We start from the raw sequence: 8,811 nt of genomic DNA, 5'->3' as shown, positions 1-8,811 counted from the left end.
GTAATAAGACCAGATAAAATCACAACAAAAGTACGAGTAGTTTTTAATGCTTCAAAGTGTACGACCTCAGGCAAATCACTCAATGATGTACTATACACAGGGCCAACATTACAACCTGATCTCATGCTGCTAATACTAAATTGGCGCATGTTTAAATATGTTTTCAATGGAGATGTAGAGAAAATGTATAGACAAATTTTAGTACATAAAGATGACCAAGATTTCCAGCGGATAGTCTTCCGAAAATCAAGTAATAGTCCAATCAGCGACTACAAACTTAAAACAGTTACCTTTGGCATCAATTGTGCACCCTATTTAGCCATTAGGACATTACATGAAGTGGCAAAAACCTGTCAAACAAATTTGCCTTTAGCAACTTCTGTGCTACAAAAACAAACATACGTTGATGATATTCTATCAGGTAGCTACAGTCTCTCATTAGCTTGCGAATCACTATCTCAAGTGATCAAAGCATTAAATTCAGCCGGGTTCCCCCTAAAGAAAATTACATCAAATCATCCGGAGATAATAAAAAACATAAAAGGGGAAGACTTATTAGATACTAACTTCCTTAAATTTGAAAAGGCCAGTACTACAAAAACTCTCGGGATTCAATGGAATGCGATAACAAATCAATTCTCATATACAATTGAGTCAATATCTGCAATATCCGCCATAACCAAACGTCAAATACTTTCCTCGGTGGCAAAACTTTTCGACCCGGCAGGATGGCTTTCGCCAATAATGATTCAAGCAAAAATCCTCATTCAAGAACTGTGGCAAGACGGCACTGAATGGGATGAGCAAGTAAAACCCATACGTTTAACAAAGTGGGTTCAATTTGCAAACAATCTACATACCATCTCGGAAATTCGAATTCCTCGATGGGTAAATTTCGCACCTGACTATAATGTAGAATTACATGGCTTCTGTGATGCCTCTGAAAAGGCCTATTGTGCAACAGTTTACGTACGCACTGAATATGATAACAAAATATCTTCACGTCTTTTAGTAGCCAAAGCCAAAGTTGCTCCGCTGAAGACACTAAGCCTGCCACGGCTCGAACTGAATGGTGCACTTCTGTTAGCAAAACTAGTCTCAATTGTCCAAACCCATCTGAAATTAACCAATCACAAAATGTACCTTTGGTCAGATTCAGAAATAGTTTTAGCATGGTTAGAAAAACCACCATATACCTGGAAGACTTATGTATCTAACCGTATATCTCAAATATTAGACTTAGTTGGCCCAGCACAATGGCAACATGTTGCAAGTGCAGATAATCCAGCGGATCTTGGGACAAGAGGCTGCAAACCACTTCATCCCACCAGCACTACACTCTGGTGGAACGGTTCTAGGGGGTTAACAGAATCACAAGAAGTCTGGCCAAAGTCTCCCGCTCGCAATATAATAGCTCCTGAAATTCGGAGAAATGAAAACTTTTATATCACTCCTGATGAAGATGATATATTACATCGATTTTCATCATTCCCAAAAGCACTAAGAGTAGTCGCTTACATGTTTAAATTTATCCAAAGACTCAAACAAAAGGTTAAAGGAATAACAAATGATCCTTCCGTACAACTAACGCATTCCGACATGCAACATGCCAAGGTCATCCTTATTACATATACACAAACTCGCTATTTCATGCGGGAGAAATCAAAGTTAGTCGAAAGACGACCCCTCGATAAGGGAAGCTCACTTCTCGTTTTAAATCCTTTTTTGGACACTAAAGGATTAATCCGGGCACATGGAAGACTAGTGAATTCCAGCCTTAGTTATAACGAACTACATTCCATTATAATTCCCGAGAAATCCCGTTTTACTTATTTATTTTTAATATATCTTCACCAACTTACATTACATGGTGAGCATCGCTTGATGCAACAAATGGTCCGACTAGAATTTTATATACCGCGCCTAAAGCCACAAATTAAAAGAACGATTTTTATGTGTAAACAATGCACATTGTACAAGCACAAAATACGCACGCAGATCATGGCAGCTTTGCCACCTGAACGCTGCAATTTTGCTCTTCTCTTTACCATTACTGGGGTCGATTTTGCTGGACCTTTCCAGATAAAGGCCTCTATGTTAAGGTCTTCCTCATTCAGAAAAGGGTATGTGGCTGTCTTTGTATGTTTCACGACAAAGGCAGTACACCTCGAGCTATGTTCAGATCTGTCTACTGCGGCTTTTCTCGCAGCATTTGCACGCTTTGTCGGACGACGCGGATTCCCATCAAAAATGATGAGCGACAATGGGAAAAACTTTATCGGAGCTCAAAGAGCCACGGAGAAAGAGTTTGTAAAATTTACTAAAGAAGTCTTCCCAGAAATTGTTAAAAAATATGCACCACAAGGAATTGATTGGCAGTTTATACCCCCCTGTTCTCCCCACATGGGCGGACTCTGGGAATCAGCTGTAAAAGCTTTAAGTCCCATTTAAAGAAAACGGCAGGTAATCATAAATTCAATTATGAGGAATTTACCACACTACTCGCTCGTATAGAAGCCGTACTAAATTCAAGACCCATCTCACCACTCTCGCAAGATCCCTCCGATTTCACAGCTCTTACACCTGGACATTTCCTCAGAGGAGCTCCACTTCTCGCCATACCTGAGGCAGAAGGAGACTCACTCAATTTAATAGACCGATGGGGAAAAATTAAGATACTTCATCATGAATTCAGCCATCGATGGAAGGAAGATTACCTTAAAGATCTCCATAAGCGACATCGGTGGAAAACGATCCAGAAGGAACCAAATACGGGCGAATGCGTCATCATACATGATGAATGTCTTCCTCCAACAGAATGGCGACTAGGCCGCATTGAAAAGGTCCATCGGGGACGAGATGCTCACATAAGAATAGTAGACGTACGAACACAAACTGGTATACTAACTCGACCATTAGTAAAATTGTGTTTTCTTCCGAACACCGAAGAAACGATTACACAAACGCCGCCAAGACAAGCGCATAAATAAAATCAAAACCGACTATTAATTCGTTTAACTCGAATACTACCGTTTTATAATCCGTACATGCAAATCTAACACTAACAAACGCGATTAAAAATTTACCACAACATATATAGTCACATATACATATATATATATAAGCAACAAATATCACAATTCAAAATTATGAGCCAAACCATATTTTAATATATTCCTATTCCAATAGAAATGGACGTAGAGGATATACACAGCGCTCCCAAGACTGTGAGGTCCGTAATTGCTGCGCCTAGAACATCTGGTCCACCCATTGCAGCACCAAGGATGCAAAGCGCCATGGCACGACACAGCCAATCATCTGCAGCAGCTGTCAGGGATGCAAACGAGGAGCAGTTTGATGAGCATCTGCCTCCACGATGCAGTCTATGCCATCGACCTCACGTCCTGAAGAGGTGCACCATTTTCAAAAGCATGAAGCCCGCTCAACGCCAACAGATCGCCAGAGCCCACGGATACTGTATGACTTGCTTGGCAGATAGTAACTCAACCTTTGAGTGTATAACCGACGGATCGTGTCAATATTGTCAACGACCGCATCATACTTTGTTCCATCGATTCCCTCGACGAGCAAATCCGTCCACAACACAGACCAGTCACCGGCACAGACAACAAGGGAATCCCGTCCAGCGCCAACGAGTACATCGGCCGAAACCATCCAGAGGGGCACGCTCACGGCCACCTCCACCACCCTATGGTCATCGCAACCAGCGGCAAAGGGCAACCGGATTGAACGCCGTAGTGAGCACTCTGCAACAGTTGCAGAGGCTTCTAGGCAATTAATTCGCCTAGGGGGGCCGGGATGTTCATGCGACTTCTAATCCCGCGACATTTTACAACTAAGCTTCCAACCCACCGTACAACATCATACAATACAACATAACCAACGCAACATCATACACCACCTACAACACACCATATCACTCACCAACACAACCATATACAATTAACCAACCACACTCTACATCTACACTATACACCCACACTGCAACAACCGTCTTTTCCACCACCCGAATGATCAAAAGGGACCAGTCAGACCAGAATGGCTCTCTTTTTCGCTTTCATCCGTGACCTATAAGGTTCTAACTAAAAACGTTCCCGCAGTGTGATTTTCGTAGCCTAAAGTAAAATTGAAATTATAAATTGTATTACAAAATATTTAAAACCCAAAACATAAAAAAGGGGAATTTATATTATAAAGTATTTTCGAAGCGTGAGATTAATTAAAGAGTTTTAAAAGAAATTAATTAAAGTCTTTTTAATTAAAAGGAGTGCTATAGTGCAAGTGAGGATAACACCTCACCCAAGGGTAAAAAATAAGTGAAGTCAACACTGACCATATAACCTTTTCGATTTCTCTGTTAATTTCCTCATCTCAGCATGGATTTCGTAAAGGGAACTCGACTATATCAAACTTACTTGAATTTGAAACCATGTATCATTGGGTTTTAGGGAACATAAGTATATGGATGTTATATACACAGACTTTAGCAAAGCTGTCGATAAAGTAAATATCTCGATTCTCATACATAAACTTGATCTGCTGGGCTTTCAGCCAAGATTCCTTCAATGGGTATCTTCCTATCTTTATAATAGAACACAACGAGTGATATTTGAGGATACACCTTCAGATACAATTAATGTTTCTTCTGGTGTTCCGCAAGGTAGTCATCTTGGCCCGATTCTGTTCTAGTTGTTTATTAACGATATCTCCTCAGTAATAGAATTCTCAAAAATTTTATTATACGCTGACGATGTAAAGCTTTTTAAATCATACACTTCAACTGAGGAAAGATGTCTGTTGCAAACAGACTTAAACAATTTGGTTGCATGGTGTGATAGAAATGATTTGCCATTGAATCTCAATTAATGTAAGACGATGTGCTTTTCCCGTAGATCTGTGCACCCCTCTTCTTATGTAATAAAACATCATATTCTAGAGCAAGTTTTAAACTATGTTGATTTGGGAGTTAATATGGACCCTAAGCTTAATTTCAGTTTTCATATTGATACCATGGTCTTGAAAGCAAAAGCTGTCCTCAGTTTTGTTAAACGTTGGTCTAAAGAATTTAGAGATCCGTATATTACTAAAACACTTTATACAACTTTGGTTTGACCTATATTGGAATATGGCTCTGTGGTATGGAACCCTAGCTACCAAATCCATTCTGACAAGTTAGGGTCGGTTCAAAAACAATTTTTACTTTTCGCCTTAGCGCATTTCCGATGGGATGCTAGGGTAAGTCTACCTCCATACACTAGTCGTTTAAAACTTATTAATCTACCTACACTTTCTAGTCGTAGGGAAATGTTTGGCATAATATTCTTAGTGAAACTTTTGAATGGAACTGTTTGCAGTTCTTTTCTCCTGTCTGAAATTAAATTTAATATCCCGGTTCGCCTTTCGAGGCAGTTTAGACCTTTACTGCTAAAATCCTGTAGATCAAATTTTGAACTAAACGAGCCATTCCGCCTTATATGTCATGATTTTAATTCTCATTCCAGCACATTTGACTTATCTGACTCACTTTTCAAAATTAAAAAGACTTTATTGTTTTCTCTTAATAAATGAAAATGTAACAATTTATTATATTGTAACTTTAGATCTTAGCTGTTGAAATTTTTGTTTCTGTAGCTGAGCAGTTTTAGATCTCAACACTTAAAAAACTCTCTTGCCTTTTCTGACTCGGCTAATTCCGCACGTATGCGGATTGCGCCCCTCGCGTCGGTTGGGCGGGAGGAGGGTAATCGTTGGGTATTATTATTAAAAAAGATTTTTGTATATGCAACAAGGATAGCTCATCCACTTTTGCCATGGTAATGAGGGAGGAGTTCCTCGACCTCACTTTAGCCTCAAACGCGATGGCATCTAGGATCTTAAACTGGAGGGTTATATAGGACCATTCATTCTCTGCACACAGGTACATCGCGTTCAGTTTAGGTGCAGCGCGTTCGTCTAAGAAATCGACGGATTGTAAAGCTTGCCTGAGAGCTCTTGTCCAATTACATCACCCAATGGCAGAGGGAACACTTTCCGGTGAACATTGGAACAGTCAGCGCGCCATGTAGACGGCCCTTTAACAACTTTAGCAAGGCCCGTAGGGGTACGGCATCTGACGACTGGAGTTGTCATGAATCTTCAAAATTCAGGCGCATCCTTGTAAAGAACCCCACCCCTTGGGGTATTTAAAGGATGGATAAGGCTGGGATAAAACCTCTCGGAATTCCTGATACGGACTGCACATATTTATCGAGCATTCTTCACAAAGGACTGAATATAATCAGTCTAAGTGTGATCCGTCTATGCCGAGGGATCAGCCATCTAACCAAATTTTATTATCTAAACACTAAAACAGATTATTAAATCTACAGGTCCATTTGTACATATTAACTAAAAATATTACATTGAAAATTGCATAATTTCATTAGAATGTAATGCAAGCATTCATAAAAATTCGCAAAATGATATTCATATCAATACATAAAATAAAAATATATGCCAACAAGCTAATATGCGAATATATTATCAATGTAAATTCTGTTAATGCGCCACTGTTAATACTCCCCCTTTCGAGCTGGTTGTGGTGAACACGCATTTGCTATATATTGACGTTTTGCCGGTCCGTAATTGAATTCTTTCTAACAGCCCTATTCACATGTCCTCACAATAGTCACCCCTCTCACTATTGTGGGATTTTTGAACTTTGTGAGGGTTACCGCGTTAGGACGTAAATTCAAAAGCTCAAATGCTCACAATTTCCTCACAAATCTGTGACGTCTGAAAGCAATCCTCACAATAAAAAACAGTTGTACAGGGTGGCTCAAGAATCGTGATACAAAAACAAACCGTAATAACTTTTTGTTTAATCAATGCGTTACATTAATTTTTTTATTGTATAGAACATTTTATTTTATTTAATATAATTAATTATTTTTAAAAAATATGGACCTTATATGACTTCTTTGTTTAGCCACGAATATGCCACACCTAATTAGAAAATTATTAATTGCGGCCTGAATGGTTGAAGTCGGGATTGCCTCAATTATCCATTTAATAGACTGCTTCAATTCAGTCAGACTTCTTGGTTTTGTGTTGTACATCTCAGTAACATGATAACATGAAATTTTTTCTTTAGCACAGATCAGTAAATGTTTTTCAGTATAAGCGGTACATTGCTGAAGTAATTAATACACAATTTACAAGATAATCGACTTTAAGTCGAAATCTAAGAAAGTGCAATTTTTTAGAAATGCACTGGTTATATGAATTTGTTAATACTGCAATAACAAGAAAATTTTACTTCAGCTAAAATCAGAAAAATTTATGTTTTTCAGTATAAGCGGTACCATTGATATGAATTTGTTAATCCTGTAATAACATAAAAATTTTACCTCAGCGCTATTCAGGACATTATATGTTTTTAGAATAAGCGGAATCTATTGAAGTAATTAATACACAATTTGCGAGTAAATGACTATGAGTCTAAATTTAAGAAACTCCAATTTTTGCGAAATGCACTGGTTATATGAATTTGTTAATGTTGCAATAACATGAATTTTACTTTACCGTAAATCAAAACAATCACAAAAGAAACATATTGTAACGCAGTTCTCGATAAATCATCTACCTTGTAACGCACTCTTGAGTTCGATCACAGTATTATTAAATAAAAGTCCCAATTTAATGGCTTTACACGTACTTTTATTTATAATTCCAACAACTTAACACTTATTGCTCGTTATTCGAGTTTAAAACTTATTGCTTATAGCTTACTATAGCTCTTTACACGGCAACACTCTAATTAGAACTGTGTTTGCTGCTTTGCTTTGCGACTAGGAATTTCGCCATCTAGGTGGCGCATTCGCGTTGGCCACATTTCCCTCCACCTAAGTCTGATCGTCCAGATAAGTCATATTTGCGGTACACAAAATCATTAAGTCGTTTAATAACCTGGTATGGTCCTTTCCAATTGCACTGTAATTTGGGAGACAGTCCTTTCTTTCGTTGTGTGTTATATGAAAATACCCAATCGCCTTCATTAAAACCCTCAGAGTTCATTGCCTTGTCGTATTTTGCTTTCATTTTATCGCTTATAATTTTGGTGCGCGGTCTCACCATAGCATGTATATCCTTCATTTCCTCTTCTAGGATTTGGCTTTAATTCCAATTTGAAATCAATCGGTAGTCGAAGATCGTTACCAAAAATTAACTTTGCTGGAGTCCGCCCCGTTGTTTCATGTAGATCGATAAGCCATCAGGAACAAGGATATATGCGTATGCCAATCTTTTTAATACTTGTCCAAAACTTTCCTGAAATGTTCTTTCAAAGTTCGATTGAATCGTTCTACCATGCCATCGGACTGCGGATATACAATAGTTCAGTTGCACACGTTTTCCGGATACCCAGTTTCTGGCACATCTCCTGAATTAGAGCTGATTCGACATTTCTCGCTTGGTCAAAATGTAATTCTATTGTCACAATATCTCGATACCAAATTGTTGATGAATACATCCGCTACTGTTTCGGCCTCTTGGTTAGGAATTAGGTGTACCTCTGGCAATTTGCTGAAATAGTTCTTGACTACCAAAATATATTTATTTCCTAATTTACTGATGGGAAATGGACCAGCTACATCTATGGAAATTCGCTGAAACGGCGCACCGGAACTGTACTGCTTCACCTGACCATGACTTCTGAACCTCGGCCTTTTCGCAGCGATGCACTCGACACAATTGACGATCCACTCCGTAACTGATTGACGACAGCCAACCCAATAAAATCTTTGTTTTAAT

At 38.7% G+C, this 8,811-nt stretch overlaps 1 pseudogene; it reads left to right on the top strand.

The window, feature by feature from the left end:
• Window positions 1–3,149: 3,149 nt before the first annotated feature.
• On the top strand, window positions 3,150–4,130 carry LOC118681721 (uncharacterized; annotated as a pseudogene).
• Window positions 4,131–8,811: the final 4,681 nt, after the last annotated feature.

Source organism: Bactrocera oleae, chromosome 3, assembly GCF_042242935.1.
Source record: "Bactrocera oleae isolate idBacOlea1 chromosome 3, idBacOlea1, whole genome shotgun sequence".
Classification (NCBI taxonomy): Eukaryota; Metazoa; Arthropoda; class Insecta; order Diptera; family Tephritidae; genus Bactrocera; species Bactrocera oleae.
Note: the sequence above shows the minus strand (reverse complement) of the source record. Positions and strands in the feature narration are given on the sequence as shown.